The following is a 16,406-nucleotide window of genomic DNA, read 5'->3' as shown; positions in this document are numbered from 1 at the left end:
TGTGCCGATGCCTATGCCGATGCTGAACGAGAGGTTCTACTGACTGATTGGCTTCTCTCCTCAGTCTTAAGACGTGGCTGTTTCCACAGGGGACACCGTCACGGGAGCTGCAGAGGCAGCATGCGTGCCCATCGAGTGACAGAGGCCACGTCTCTCCAGAGCCCTGTGCTTGTCTCCTCCTAGCCAAGGACAGCAGTTTAGAGCGTGTGCCTCAGAGAGCAGAGGCAGGACGAGGAGTAAACTCCATCTTTTATGTGTTGTAGGCTGACATTATCTTGTTTTGTGATGTGAGTTTCAAACACCACAGGGTTGTTTTCATAAAGTTGATCCTCCAGATTTTTTATTTCATGCTATAAAGAAACAGAAACATAGCAACAAATCAATTCTTCCTCCAACACACTTGCTATGCAAACTTAAATGTATATTAACACCATAAAGAGAGATTTCTTTCTTCTTTAGGACCAGACAAGATAATTAGTTATAGCAATGAAGTGTAAGGAGAAAAACAAAGATAATGTTGCCTTTATTTGTAATTCAGGTTTCTCAACAACTATTCTGCTGAAAAATCCGCCACACACTTGGAACTTTTAAAAGAGTGATGCCAGTTTGTTTGGACTTGTAGCTCTGTTACTGGCCAGTCCCTTGTCTGGCTTCAGTGACATTTTTTGAAGCAAATTTTGGATAAAAATTGGTGTGCTTTTAGTAAATATTTCTATATGTAGAATATTTCTATATGTAGTAGAAATATTTTATAAAAACATAATTTTTTATACAAAATTTACTTCAAATAGTATTTCTATATGTAGAAATATTTAATAAAACTAGGTATATATTAAGACAAAATACTCTTGCTCTTATGATGGCCTGTTTGACGTATTGATATCTGATGTCACACCTGTACAAAGCATGGTATAAATAGGGTGAACGTTTAAGTTCTAAGAAATTATTACAGTAGACTTCGTGGTTAAGCTTTCTAACCATCCCACGCACACACTTCAGACAGACCGACCCTGTCCTTGTTGCTAAGTCCTGAAACAGTCCTGAAGTTTTCTTTCACCAGTGTCTTTACTTGTGCTGTTGTGGCTGCTTTGATGTCCTGAGCCGATGGAAAACACTGACCTTTCGTGACCTTTCTGACTTTGGGGAAGAGCACAGACATCACGGGGGGACAGATCTGGCGAATGAGACGGCTACGGTTATGCCATAATGCTTTGGGGAGCCTGGCTTTCTGTTGCGTGGTACTGGGAAGAAACACAGCAGTTTTTGGATCATATCCCGAAAACACACTCATGAGAGAGGACTTCCAGGAGAGCTGCAGAAAGCCACAAAGGCAATGGGGTGAGTGTGTTCAAAGTGAGGCGTAGCACTTCAGGGGGACTGGCAGCAATGTGCCTTTTACTGTAATATATTTTACTTAAACATTTACCTTACAGTTTGACGATCCCTTGCATATCAGATCACACACACAGACCCAGTTTAGCTTTCTGGAATTGTATTGCTTTGGTCTCTGTCTTTTGCTTGGTAACTTTTGAAGACTGAATATGGAAACTGTGTGAGGAGTTTTAGAATGGAGTCATCTCAAAGGCTTGCTCTGTCCCCAAGCATTCTGAATTCACGCCGTTTCTAGTAGATTCCCGTACACATGGCGAGGGTGATGATGCCTCTCCAGGTGGCTGACCCCGCACATGTCTCTGCAGCCACGAACTGCAGCGGGCTGGGCTAGGACTCCATCCTGCAGCCTGGCACCGTGCTGTGTGGGCTGGCAGGGCGTGGATGGCTGCAGGAGGGGCCCTGGCTGCTCGTGTTCTCCTTGTCTCCACTGATGAAATTCTGCACATCTGAGGGAGCCGCGAAGTGTTGTGCCCTGTGCGCTGCCAGCCCAGGTCCAGGTTTGTCTGTTACTGCTCACCTCACCATCCTTTCCGATTCCTCGCCCCTCATCTTCCGGGCTAAAATTCTCAACCCCTCAGTATGGCAAACTCTTGATGAGGCAGGATATGACCAAAGTATTTCACTCATGTATTAAAACCAAATATACCTCTTGGGCACTTTCTTTTCTTAAAGAAAAATCTTTCATAGAATAGAACAGGGTGACAAAAACTAGGTGAAGTCTTGCAGGGCTTGAGCGAGGTTGAAATGTGTGTAAGTAGACGTAACGGGGAAGAAAACACCACACTGGGGAATGCAAATTCTACCTGGCAAGGAGGTCTACAAGCATTAGCTGGTTTTATTTTGTGTTTAAAAGTAGCAGTCATCTGTGTATATATGTGTGTTTTTTTATAGTACTAGCTAAACTATGTGTGGAAAAGCTGGTTTTTTTTTTTAATGAAAGAGGATCTGACAAGGAGTTAGAAAAAGTAAGGTGACCATCTCTAAGGAAGCAAAAAAGAATACAATTTTATTTTGTAAAATACTTTGGAGTGCCAGGAATATTTTATGCACATATCAATTTCTAACTGAATCTGAACTAGGTTACCAGTAGATATTGATTCCCAATGGCCTTTCCTTCTGTGCTTATTTTTAAATTTTCCATTGAATTGTTATATACATAATATATAAATGTACCATCAATGAGGACACAGTGTGTCTCTCAGAGGTAAAGTTAATGCTCTGTGAGATCTCAGGAACCAGGGGAGGGCTCAAGTTCACAGTGAAGAATATGAAAATAGTTGTGTCTTGTTACCACGGCTGCAGGACCATTGCTGTTAGTCTGTCTTCCGGCAAGAAGCTAACATGAAATCAGACAGTACCCACTGTACACTCCAAGTACTGTGGCTATATTTGTGCAAAGTCTTCCATCTCAAAGCTCATTATAAGTAATGTTTGTAATGTCTGCTCCATCCCCAGCTCCCAGGAGTGCCAACAGTAAAACAAATTCAGAGATTCCAAGGAGTTCTGTAGACTTGATGCAGGACTGTTGTGCTGAATTTTTGAATTGCCTTTAGGGACCAACGCAGTTGTTCATCTTCATAAGTTTCTCTTCCCACGCCAAGAAAAAGAAATGCAATCCACAAGGGATCAAGGAGAAGGAAGTAAATTAGTTTTGTTTCCAAGTTATAGGCCGTTTAGCTGGAGCACCAGATTTGGAAGACCACATACGCACTGTTTTCTGGCTCTGTCACGTCAGCTTGTGGAGTCACAGCATGTGAGGTGAACCGCACAGCCATCTGCCCCACCCACCATGCTCCAGCGTGGAGTTTTCATGCAGAAAAAGAGCACATCACACTTTGGACGCGGCTGGACTAAGTCCGATGTTTCCTAGCGTCCATCCAGCTGCTACTCTACTGCTGTGTGGGCAAGCTCAGGAGCTTTCTCCTGGCCTAGTAATGGAGATGAAGTATTCTTGGACCAACGAGGAGACCGGGAGGAGACGGAGATCCAGCAAATGACAAGGGTAGTGGTATCGCTTCCCTTTCTACCCACGTCGTCCAGTGCTTTCAGTCATAATTTTTGTTAGTGATTATTTGCAATAAATCAATCCTTGATTTAGAGCCTGAAACAACAGCAACACTCTGTTGTCTCTGCTGGTTTCTGTGTACCAGGAAATCAGGAAGGGCATTTCTGGGCATTTCTGACTCCAGAAGTTTCCATCTAATGGTGCCACCAGAGTGGGAACAGAAAGGGTCTGGAGCTCCCTGGTGCTGGCCAGGCATCCCCCTCTGGTCAGGTCATCTCATAGATCCTCCTGTGGGTCTATGTGGCCCAACTTGGGCTTCCTCATGAGACAGTTGGCCGCATGACAATTTGACTTCTTTCAAGAAAACAAAGGCTCTAAGAGCAAGTTTTCTTCCTAGCATGGTAGAAACTGCATTGCCTTTGTAAACTGAGATGCAGAGGTCACTCTGTCTCCTTTCTGGTACCTTTCCTTTCTTATAAGCAAGTGCATAGTGTCTTAGTTACTTTTCCCATTGCTGAGACAAAATACCCAATGCCTACAAGTTAAGAAAGGTCTATTGTAACCAGTTTGTAGAGGTTTCAGTTGACAGTTGGCTGGCTCCAAGGCAGGTTGAAATGGTGCAGGAGAAACAGAAGCGTTTAGTTTGACACAGTCCCACTTGTTGATTCTTGCTTTTATTTCTTGTGCAATCGAGGTTCTGTTTAGAAAATCCTTTCCTAAACCTATGTCTTCAAGCATTTTACCTATTTTATCTTCCAATAAGTTTAATATTTCTGCTTAGATCCACTTTGACTTTAATTGAGTATATGATGAGATGTAAGTGTCCAGTTTCTACACACAGATGACCAGTTTTCTCAGCAACACCTGTTTAATAGGCTTTCTTCCAATAAACCCTTTTTGGCCCCTTTGTCAAAGGCCAAACAGCCGCATATGTTGGGGATGTTTCTGTATCCTCCATTTTGTTTCACTGATTCACACATCTGTTTTGTTCCAGTACCACATTGGTTTTTTTCCCTATTACTTGGTAATATAGCTTGAAGCCAGGTACTGCAAAGCCAACTGCTTTGTGTTTGCTGCCCAAAATTGTCTTTGCTATTCCTCAGTTCTGCATGAATTTTAAGATTCCATATGAATTTGAGGACTGCTGTCTCTAGTTCCATAAAGTATGTTTTGATTTAGACTGCACTGAATCTGTAGAACAGTTTTGGTACACAGACTATATGTTGATCCTGCCTATCCAGGAGCAGGGGACATCTTTCCATTTTCTGATGTCCTCCACAATTTCAGTTTCCAGAGTACTATAGTTTTTGTTTGTAGAGGTCTTTCACTTCGTTGGTCAGGTTTATTATCAGGTATTTCATTTTTTTAAAGCTATTGTGAATGGTATTGTTTTTATAATCTCTTCATTGAGTTTGTTATTGGTGTACACAAATGCTAAAGAATTATGTGTGTTGATCTTGTATCCTGCTATGTTGCTGAAGTGAGTTAACAATTCCAAAAGTTTTTGGTGGAGTTCTTTATGTCTGCTAGGTAGAGCATCATGTTATCTTCACATAATGATGATCTGAGCTTTTCTTCCCCTATATGTAATTCTTTTATTTATTTCCCTTGTTTGATTGCTTGGGATAGTGTTACAAGTACTCTGTTAAATAGAAGTGCTGATAGTGAATATCCTTGTCTTGCTCCTAATTTTAGGGGGATACTTTTACTTGACCCATTTGGTATGATGCTGGCTGTTGATTTGCTTTTGTCATATTCAGCTAAGGTCCTCCTCTACCTGCTTTTTTTCAGGGTTTTTATTGCAAAGGGGTGGTGTGTTTTGTCATAAATATTTTCTACGTCTCTTTATATGATCATTTGTTGTGTTACTTTACTTCTGCTTATATGATGTGTTACATTTACTAACTTATGTATGCTGAACAACCTTTTCATCTCTGGGATGAAGCTTACTTTGATTATGATGTATGATCTTTTTTCTGATGTGCAGGAACCTACTTCTTAATATTTTGTTGAGGATTTTGTGTTCATTAAAGGAATTGGCCTATAGTTTTCTTATTTGTTGGGTTTTTGTCCAGTTTTAGGATTATGATGATACTGGCTTCCGTAAAAGCTTCTGGGAGCATTCCATTCTTCTGTTTCTTTGAAGAACTTAAGGATAATATGTGATGTAGCATTCTTAATGGTTTTATGGAGTTCATCAGTGAATCCGTCAGGTTCCCAGCTTTCTTAGTCGATAGAGTCTTTGTTAGTGTCTCAATTTCACGGCTTGTTATTGGGTTGTTAAGCACATTTATCTAATCTTGGGTTACTTTTGGTAATCTGTGTCTAGGAATCTGTCCATTCTGTCTTTTCTTCAAAAGGTGCTAACTTGTTGGAATATAATGTTTCAGAATCACCACTATCTTCTGAATTTTGACAGTGTCTATTGTGATTTCATGATTCTACCTTTTTCATTCCTAATTGCATCAGTGTCTTTTCTGTCTTCCTCTTGCTAAGTCTAGCTAAAGGCTTATCTATTTCGTTTATTCTTTTCAAGAACTAGATCTCCTATTTGTTGATTTTTAAAAAGGTTTTATTAGTCTCAATTTCATCGATTTCTGCTCTACTTGAGATTCCTCACAGTTACACTTCCCCCTTTGTGGATCCTTTATGTCTATGATAGTTTATTATCTGTGGTTGTTCTGCTATGAGGTAGGTGAGGTGGAGAGCAGAGAATAGAAGGCAGTTGAATAAAGAGTGTAAGATATTAAGAGGGAAATTTGAAGGATAGTGACATGAGTACAAAGGTTTTATGTGGGTCTGATACTACTGGAATGCGTTTGGCTGAGTTGAAGTGTTAGCACTGAGAGTTTCCAAAGGATGTTTGTGGGGACAAAGGCAAAATATGGACAGGAGGTGGTTCAGAGGAAGCTAGGATGTTGTCAGAACCCAGTGATAGGGAGGACAGTAAGCTAGATAAGATATGGGAGAGCCACAGACTCAGCACGGGGTGGGTGGGGGTTAATACTGCAGAAGATGGGACTGACTGTGGGGGACGTGAGTGTGGGAAATTGAAACCTTAAGAGGAAGAGTTTATGTACTTGGACAAAGAATACAGAAGTGTGGCAATAGTATTGCGTCAAGAATTGATGTGAATAGTAGCTACACAGGGAGCTGAGATGAGAGGGAGATTGTAGACCTATTAAATTGGAGCCAAAGGAAGAAAAACTTAAGCACAAGAAGTAAAGATCCCTCCACTGCACCACCGCAGCTGACTCAGCCCAGGGCCTCTTTCTGCCAGGGTGCCGGAAAGCTTGCAGCATCCGATCAAGTGACGCTCTTGGGCTGGGAGCTCTTGCTGCCCCGCTTCCTGGGTGTGATGATGGAATCAGCAGACAGATTCTCTGGCATGAAATTTCCCCTGAGTCAGGAATAATCTTAACCAAATTATTCAGGGATAGCAGTAACAATCTAAACAGTTTCAGTGGTATTTATTAGGGAAATAACATGTCACAAGGCCCAATTTCGGATCTTCCTTAGCCTGGAGGAGAAATTCATGGGTATATTGTAAGCATCATAACAACCCAAATATTGACCCACAGCTAATGTGCACTAAATGCAATAGCCCTATCTCTTCTGATGGCTTTTTAAAAAAGCATTCATCAGTGATTATGCAAAAGCTCAGAGGGTTGGACTGGAGTGGAGGAAGAAAAGAAAAAAGTTTGTTTCAAAAATTCCTCTATATTCTATAGGAAGGAGGACATGGGAAGAAAAGGACCCTAATTGTAGTAGAGACCTGTTACATATTCAGATGGTGATAATAGGAAAAACTGGATACAAAATTAGTGAGAAATTGGGTTGATAAAATATTCTATGACTAATACTAACATTAGAGAAAAAGTTAAAGGTAGACAAAGGAATAGGGTTCAGAAGAAAGAAAAGAAAAATATAAAAATGATAAGAATCAAGAAAAAGTCAGGCAAAAGCTATGGATAAAAGTAAAAGGAATAAGATGGACCAGGGAGAACTCTTCACCCTCTGTAAAGTATATTAAAGGAAAAGTCAAGAAGTGGAAACACACACACACACACACACACACACACACACACACTCAGAAAAATAATGGACCCAAAATGAGGAGGGTGGCAAAAACAGAAAGAAAAACAGAAAGTGTTAAGTTTTGGATGTATGGCTCTTTCCACAGCCTAAGACCACGGAGCAGAGCTCAAGCTAAGATGTGGCTCTGCTCACACTGGAGGTGTAAGATGATAGTCTGCCCAGAATGGTGCTGGGTGCTGACCTCTACCTACACTGGGAACAGGGTGCCAGTGTGACCTCCTGTAGGGTGCCTGTGGAGCTCAGGCTGAATCTAGAACCCAACCACAGGAGCAGGCTCCATGTTGCCAGCTCCTGCCTTGGGGGACAGATTCCAGCTGGCATCCTTCCCTGCCCATGCTGGGAAGCAGACAGTGTGGAGCACGGCTTGGAGCCGCGGGGCTGCTCTGGGACTCGGGCTCAACACTGAGCTTCTGCCCACAGTGGTGTCCCCACCAGCTCTCATCCACAGGTGTGGTGGCAGGGGCTGGACTGAGGTCACCCAAGTCTCGCAGGTTTCACTGCCACCAATGCGCTCAGTCCCAGTTCGTTTTCTTTCTGTTTGCCACCCTCCTCATTTTTAGTCTGTTACTTTTCCCTTTTGCGTGTGTGCGTGTGGTTGTGTGTGTGTGAGTGTGTGTGTGCATGTGTGTGTGTGAGTGTGTGTGTGTATGTGAGTGTATGTGTATGTGTGTGTGAGTGTGTGTGTATGTGAGTGTATGTGTGTGAGTGTGTGTGTATGTGTGTGAGTGTGTGTGAGTGTGTGTATGTGTGTGTGCAGGTCTGAGTGTGTGTGCGCGAGTGTGTGTATGTGTGTGTGAGTGTGTGTATGAGTGTGTGTGAGTGTGTGTTTGAGTGTGTGTGAGTGTGTGAGTGTGTGTATGTGTGTGAGTGTGTGTGTATGTGTGTGTATGTGCGTGAGTGTGTGTATGTGTGAATGTGTGTGAGTGTGTGTGTGAGTGTGTGTATGTATGTATATGTGTGTGTGAGTGTGTGTGAGTGTATGTGTATGTGTGTGTGAGTGTGTGTATGTGAGTGTATGTATATGTGTGTGTGAGTGTGTGTGAGTGTGTGTAAGTGTGTGAGTGTGTGTGCGAGTCTGTATGTATGTGTATATGTGTGTGAGTGTGTGTGTAAGTGTATGTGTGTGTGTGAGTGTGTGCGTGTGAGTGTGTGTGAGTGTGTGTGTATGTGAGTGTATGTGTGTGAGTGTGTATGTGAGTGTATGTGTATGTGTGTGCATGTGTGAGTGTATATGTGTGTGTGTGAGTGTGTGTGTATGTGAGTGTATGTGTATGTGTGTGTGAGTGTGTGTATGTGTGTATGTGTATGTGTGTGTGCGGGTGTGAGTGTGTGTGCACGATTGTGTGTATGTGTGTGAGTGTGTGTATGAGTGTGTGTGAGTGTGTGTATGAGTGTGTGTGTGAGTGTGTATGTGTATGTGTGTGTATGTGTGTGCGAGTGTGTGTGTGAGTGTGTGTGCGAGTGTGTGTAAGTGTGTGTGAATGTGTATGTGTGTGAGAGTGTGTGTGTGGGCGAGTGTGTGTGGGCGAGTGTGTGTGAGTGTGTGTGTGCGAGTGTGTGTGTGTGAGTGTGTGTGTGTGAGTGTGTGTGAGTGTGTGTGTGAGTGTGTGTGTGAGTGTGTGTGTGAGTGTATGTGTGTGAGTGTATATGTATGCATTGTGTGTGTGAGTGTATGTGTATGTGTGTGTGAGTGTGTGTGTGTGAGTGTATGTGTGTGTGTGCGAGTGTGTGTATGTGTGTGAGTGTGTGTGAGTGTGTGTATGTGTGTGTGCAGGTGTGAGTGTGTGTGCGCGATTGTGTGTATGTGTGTGAGTGTGTGTATGAGTGTGTGTATGAGTGTGTGTGAGTGTGTGTGTATGTGTGTGAGTGTGTGTGAGTGTGTATGTGAGTGTATGTGTATGTGTGTGTGTCAGTGTGTGTATGTGAGTGTATGTGTATGTGTGTGAGTGTGTGTGAGTGTGTGTATGTGTGTGAGTGTGTGTATGTGTGTGTGCGAGTGTGTGTGCGAGCGTGTGTGTATGTGTGTGAGTGTGTGTGTGAGTGTGTATGTGAGTGTATGTGTATGTGTGTGTGAGGGTGTATGTGTGTGCGAGTGTGTATGTGTGTGCGAGTGTGTGTGAATGTGAATGTGTGTGAGTGTGTGAGAGTGTGTGTGTGCAAGTGTGTGTGTGAGATTCTGTGTGAGTGTGTGTGTGCGAGTGTATGTGTGTGTGAGTGTGTGTGAGTGTGTGTATGTATGTATGTGTGTGTGTGTGTGAGTTTATGTGTATGTGTGTGTGAGGGTGTGTATGTGAGTGTATGTATATGTGTGTGTGTGAGTGTGTGTAAGTGTGTGTGCGAGTCTGTATGTATGTGTATATGTGTGTGAGTGTGTGTGTGAGTGTATGTGTATGTGTGTGTGTATGTGTGTGAGTGTATGTGTGCGTGTGAGTGTGTGTGAGTGTGTGTGTATGTGAGTGTATGTGTGAGTGTGTGTATGTGAGTGTATGTGTATGTGTGTGCATGTGTGAGTGTATGTGTGTGTGAGTGTGTGTATGTGAGTGTATGTGTATGTGTGTGTGAGTGTGTGTATGTGTGTGTGTATGTGTATGTGTGTGTGCGGCTGTGAGTGTGTGTGCACGATTGTGTGTATGTGTGTGAGTGTGTGTATGAGTGTGTGTATGAGTGTATGTGAGTGTGTGAGTGTGCATGTGTGTGAGTGTGTATGTGAGTGTATGTGTATGTGTGTGTGAGTGTGTATGTGTGTGTATGTGTGTGCGAGCGTGTGTGAGTGTGTGTGAATGTGTATGTGTGTGAGTGTGTGAGAGTGTGTGTGTGGGCGAGTGTGTGTGCGAGTGTGTGTGCGAGTGTGTGTGCGAGTGTGTGTGTGTGAGTGTGTGTGTGAGTGTGTGTGTGAGTGTATGTGTATGTGTGTGTATGTGTATGTGTGTGAGTGTATGTGTGCATATGTGTGTGTGAGTGTATGTGTATGTGTGTGAGTGTGTGTGTATGTGTGTGTGCGCGAGTGTGTGTATGTGTGTTAGTGTGTGTATGCATGTGTGCGTGTGTGAGTGTGTGCGCAATTGTGTGTATGTGTGAGTGTGTGTGTATGAGTGTGTATGAGTGTGTGTGAGTGTGTGTGTGAGTGTGTGTGTGTGGGTATGTGTGTGAGTGTGTGTATGTGTGAGTGTGTGTGTGTGAGTGTATGTGTATGTGTGTGTGTATGAGTGTATGTGTGTGTGTGTGAGTGTGTATATGTGTGCGAGTGTGTGTGTGTGTGCGAGTGTGTGCGAGTGTGTGTGTGAATGTGTATGTGTATGTGTGTGCGAGTGTGTATGTGTGTGTGAGTGTGTATGTGTGTGCGAGTGTGTATGTGTGTGCGAGTGTATGTGTGTGTGTGTGAGTGTGTGTGTGAGTGTATGTATATGTGTGTGTGAGTGTGTGTGAGTGTGTGTGTGTGAGTGTGTGTGTGCGAGTCTGTATGTATGTATATGTGTGTGAGTGTGTGTGTGAGTGTATGTGTGTGTGTGAATGTATGTGTGCGTGTGAGTGTGTGTGAGTGTGTGTGTATGTGAGTGTATGTGTGTGAGTGTGTATGAGTGTATGTGTATGTGTGTGCATGAGTGAGTGTATGTGTGTGTGTGAGTGTGTGTGTATGTGTGTGTGAGTGTGTATGTGAGTGTATGTGTGTGTGAGTGTTGTGTATGTGAGTGTATGTGTATGTGTATGTATGTGTGTGCGAGTGTGTGAGTGTGTGTATGTGTGTATGTGTGTGAGTGTGTGTGAGTGTGTGTGAGTGTATGTGTATGTGTGTGTGTATGTGTATGTGTGTGAGTGTGTATGTGTGTGTATGTGTGTGAGTGTATGTGTATGTGTGTTTGTGTGTATGTGAGTGTATGTGTGTGTGAGTGTGTGTATGTGTGTGTGTGTGCGGGTGTGAGTGTGTGTGCGCGATTGTGTGTATGTGTGTGAGTGTGTGTATGAGTGTATGAGTGTGTGTGAGTGTGTGTGTGAGTGTGTGTATGTGTGTGTGTATGAGTGTGTGTGAGTGTGTGTGTGTGAGTGTGTGAGTGTGTGTATGTGTGAGTGTGTGTGTGAGTGTGTATGTGAGTGTATGTGTGTGAGTGTGTGTGTGAGTGTGTGTATGTGCGTGAGTGTATGTGAGTGTATGTGTATGTGTGTGTGTGAGTGTGTGTGTGAGTGTGTGTAAGTGTGTGAGTGTGTGTGCGGGTCTGTGTATGTATGTGTATATGTGTGTGAGTGTGTGTGAGTGTGTGTATGTGAGTGTATGTGTATGTGTGTGTATGTGAGTGTGTGTGTATATGTGTGTATGTGTGTGAGTGTATGTGTGTGTGTGTGTGTGAGTGTGTGTGTATGTGAGTGTGTGTGTGAGTGTGTATGTGAGTGTATGTGTATGTGTGTGTATGTGTGAGTGTATGTGTGTGTGAGTGTATGTGTATGTGTGTGTGAGTGTGTATATGAGTGTATGTGTGTGTGAGTGTATGTGTATGTGTGTGTGAGTGTGTATATGAGTGTATGTGTGTGTGAGTGTGTGTGTATTTGTGCATGTGTGTGAGTGTGCGAGTGTGTGCGAGTGTGTGTGAGTGTGTGTATGTGTGTATGTGTGTGAGTGTGTGAGTGTGTGTGAGTGTGTATGTGTGTGAGTGTGTATGTGAGTGTATGTGTATGTGTATGTGTGTGTGAGTGTGTGTATGTGTGTGTGAGTGTATGTGTGTGAGTGTGTGTGAGAGTGTGTGTGTGCGAGTGTGTGTGTGTCAGTGTGTGTCAGTGTGTGTGTGTGTGTGAGTGTGTGTGAGAGTGTGTGTGTGAGTGTGTGTGCGAGTGTATGTGTGTGTGAGGTGTGTATGTGTGTGTGAGTGTGTGTATGTGTGTGTGAGTGTATGTGTGAGTGTGCGTGTGTGAGTGTGTGTGTGAGTGTGTGTGAGTGTGAGTGTGTGTATGTGTGTGCGAGTGTGTGTGTGTGTGTGTGTGTGTGTGTGAGTGTGTGTGTGTGTGTGAGTGCACTTCCTGACTTTTCCTTTCTATATACTTTAAGAAGGTGAAGGATTCCTTTTGTCCTTATTCTGTCTACTTTCATCCATCGCGGAGTGGAAAGCTTTGGCTTCACTTTGCCTTTTGCATGGTGACGGGCCAGCTGCTCTTGGGTGCAGGCAGCTTGCGAGGTCTCCTCTTTCCTCGGTGACGTGTTCTGTTTCTTTTGCCCCATTTCACCTTTTCCTCTTCTTTTCTCACTCCTATCGTGGTTCCCAGGTGGCCCTTCCTCACTTTGGGTCCTCTCCAGCTACTTGTTCCTGACTCCCGAGCTTTGTCCTAGAGAAGCTCAGTTGCTGACTCTCACTACTCTGTCTTTTGTCTTCTGTAGTTCTTGTTTTAATGGAATAAGATTTAGCTAATAAGATCTAGAAAATTTTTCTCTTTTAAGCTCAAAGCTTTAATCTTTTAGGCTGGTCTCAAACTCGCAACGATCCTCCTGCCTCAGCCTCCGGAGTGCTGGGATTACAGGCATGAGCCACCACGCCCGGCAAATGACAGGTTCTTTTAGCTTTCCTTTGTCTTACTTCTATTTTCACTTCAGAAGAACTGTTTTGCCAGCTATAGCTCCACAGTAGACAATTCTTTTCTTTCGCACTTGAAAAACACTTTTCTGTGTCCCTCTGTCCTCCAGCACTCTGATGAGAAGCCTGCCAGATTTCACAGAGGCCTGCTCCACCTTGCCCTCCCCTGCTGCTTCCTGGGTCTTATTTCCAGTGTTCACAAATGAGTCATGTCTCGGCATGAATTTCTTCAGATTTATCTTACTTGAGGTTCTCTATGCTTTCTAGAGTTGTAGATTTGAAATCTCTTTCCAAATAAGGAAAGTTTGAGCTATTATTTGTTAAAGTATGGGACTCTGATGATACGATATGAGATCTGGTTGGACACAGCCCAGGCATCAGGATTAGGATTAGGATTTCCTGGGCTACAGTTCGATGTAAGCCACTTAAAAGGTACTTATCAACTAAGTTAGGTAAATTAATCTCTTTTTGCTTTATTTCTTTGAACTTTTTCCATGAAATGACCTGTGATACAGGCCATAATGGATCGCTTACCTTCTTCAGCAACTCTCCTGGGGAATTGCAGTCACCCCACTGAATCTGGTTGGTTGCCAGTCGTAATAAATCACTGTCCTCGCCACTTGCTGTGCACATGGATTAAATGTTCCCTACCCTAGAAAGTAAGACACATGAAGTATTAGCATTGCTTATTCACTGAGGAGCCTGAGTTTATTTGTTGCATGTGCAAACAAATAACAAATCGCAGTGCTTTATATTTCCCAGCATAGTGAGGGTGACAAAAGGTTTAAAGATTCGTAGTACAGGTGAGCACCTGGCTCTGTGACAACAAGGAGCAGTTTATTACGTCTGTAGTCTTAACTGCTCTGTCTCTTTGTTGTGCTGTGTCCTCTTCTGCGGCTGTGTCTCATGTGGGCTATCTTGTCTACAAATGTCGCAAAGTTTCCTTGTTTTTCTCTCTCTCTGGATCTCTTTTCCCATCTCTGTACTTTATTCCTTAGTCTTTATTTTTAATACCATTTTTTGTTTCATATATGTTTTTCTTTCAGCTATTTCTACTATCTATCAAATTGTAATGGTACTATTGACATTTAGTTTTTATTTGTTTAGAATTTATTCACTGTATTGTGGGACAAAACATTTCCTTTTCTAAGAATAATAAACCATTGAACACATTAAAATTAATGTATATAATTTAAATATACTATAGAATCAGTTTATGTATTAATATATTTAGATGAAGTACTAAAATTGTGTTTGCACAAAGGAATTAACTTTTTAAATTTCTAACTTTTGATTATGCTTCATTGTCTGTAGCTAAAAGCTGTTAATAGAAAACTTTCTGGTTCCTGTGAAAACATGGATCTATCAAAATTTTTAGTAAGCTACGATGACGGCCACAGCGACTGTGACGCCAGGTCTGATGACAGGAGTGTTGATTAATCTCTTTATGCCTGAGCGAGCATCCGGTGTTCGGGAACAGGACAAGAAATGCACTAACTCAGCATCCTGGGTGCTTACGGACTGGTGACACTGAACCTGCACATTCAGAATTCTCCAAAGGGAAGAACACGGTGTGGCCAGGCATGGCAGACCCACTTCTGGTGCTTCCTTCCCCGGCCCTCAACCTCAGTGCTGCCCCTGCACTGATGTGAACCAGCCTGGGGAGGAGAGAGGGGGGCACTCTCTTGTGTCTCTGCCCAAAGCACGCAGATGAAGTGACTAGATCGCACGTCCCCAGGCCTGCAGCAAGGACCCGATGTTAGCTCTGTGCTTCTTGCCTCACAGTCACAGAAGATTTTTCCTTAGAGTGAGTCAGTATGGTCGTCTCTTTTCTATGACTTTTTCAGCCTTGAGCCTTGGCTTCCATTAGGAATGAACAGCCTGCTTTTCCAACACGGGGATACTCAAGCATCTCACCCTTTGCTCTTATATTTGTCCCCACCCTTGGTAATATATGCCTGGGACATGTGCACATTTGATTACAGGGCTTATTTGAGCATTTTCTCCTCTGTAGGTTACCCTATAAATATTGAGATTGGAGAAGATCTTTCACAATATTTACATGATATTTCATTGGTACACACCTAGAGAGAATGCATTTACATAAATCAGAAAATCACTTCTCAGACTAATTGAACTCAAATCCATAAACTTTATACTTTTTATGTCAAATTCTTAAATATGAATTCTAGTGCATTAAAATAGATTATTTTCTCCATACTTCAAATATGTTCTCTGGGGATGGCTTATAAAGATGGATTTGCAGACTATAAATATACTCACATAATTTTGCAGTGAAAATCTGAGACCTACCGTGTTAAACAACAGTTTTACTCTGCAAAATCTAAATGTGGATTACTGACATTCCGTTTCCTGGATACTCAATTAATGAAGTCAAGTAATGCATGCTATACTTTGAAGCTGCATCAGCAGATACTGAATCAGCCTTTCGGGAGGATGCTTACGGCTTTTGTCAATTTCTGGAAAAAGTTGACTGACAGGGCACCTGCTTGTGGAACACAGTTTACCCCCGAACAGCACTGAGCCAGAAGCCTGAACAGACGTTGTTCTGCCTTCTTAGTGCCTGGAATACAGCGTGATGTTTTCACTTGCTTTCTTATCAGCAAACCTAAAAGTAAAATCTCCAGAAATTATCACAAGAGTACCTCACATTCCGTAAGAACCACGGCATTCATTGTCAGGTTGCTTGTATCTTTAAAAGAGTTAAACTGATAAAATGACCTCAAATAAAGTCAATAACCAGACCCAGGGAATGAATTGAAATCACTTGAAAAACACATCGGAAATGCAGCTTATTTTAGTAATAGGGAAGGCAAAAGAACAAGAGTGGAGAATAGGATCTGTCATGTCCAGAAGACAGAATTCTTACCTGTCCTCTTTCTTGAAAATGTCTGCTTTCTAGCTGTCTTCACATTATAATGCAGCACAGCTAAACAGGAACCAGACACACATGGGTTCCAGTTTCTTATATCTCTATGCAGGAGTGTACCTGAGGTGGGCTGTCACGGGTAAGTTAGTGAAAGACAGGACATATCAGTGTTTCCTTTTGTACAATGCAGGTCCACATACCTGATTCATAAGTTTAAATAAGATGATACATGTGATCGTCTTCACAGTAACTCACATTTTCCATGCCCTAAAATACAATGGGTGATAGAAAACCTGTGCATTTACTAATTTCCCAGGAGACGGAGGAAGCAGCAGAGAGCAGTTCCCTGGACATTGAAGGAGGCTGGAGTTGCTTGACATTCACTTTAAGATGTGCTATTTCTAGTGCCAGTCTGATATGAAATCCAGTATCTGCAGTTCAGAGCAACTAATTCGGAGATGTGTAA

Source organism: Cavia porcellus, unplaced genomic scaffold (genome assembly GCF_034190915.1).
Source record: "Cavia porcellus strain 051 isolate PalLab524CR breed Dunkin Hartley unplaced genomic scaffold, mCavPor4.1 scaffold_1, whole genome shotgun sequence".
In the NCBI taxonomy this organism is placed as follows: domain Eukaryota; kingdom Metazoa; phylum Chordata; class Mammalia; order Rodentia; family Caviidae; genus Cavia; species Cavia porcellus.
The sequence above is the reverse complement of the archived record's forward strand: the minus strand, read 5'-3'. Positions refer to the sequence as shown.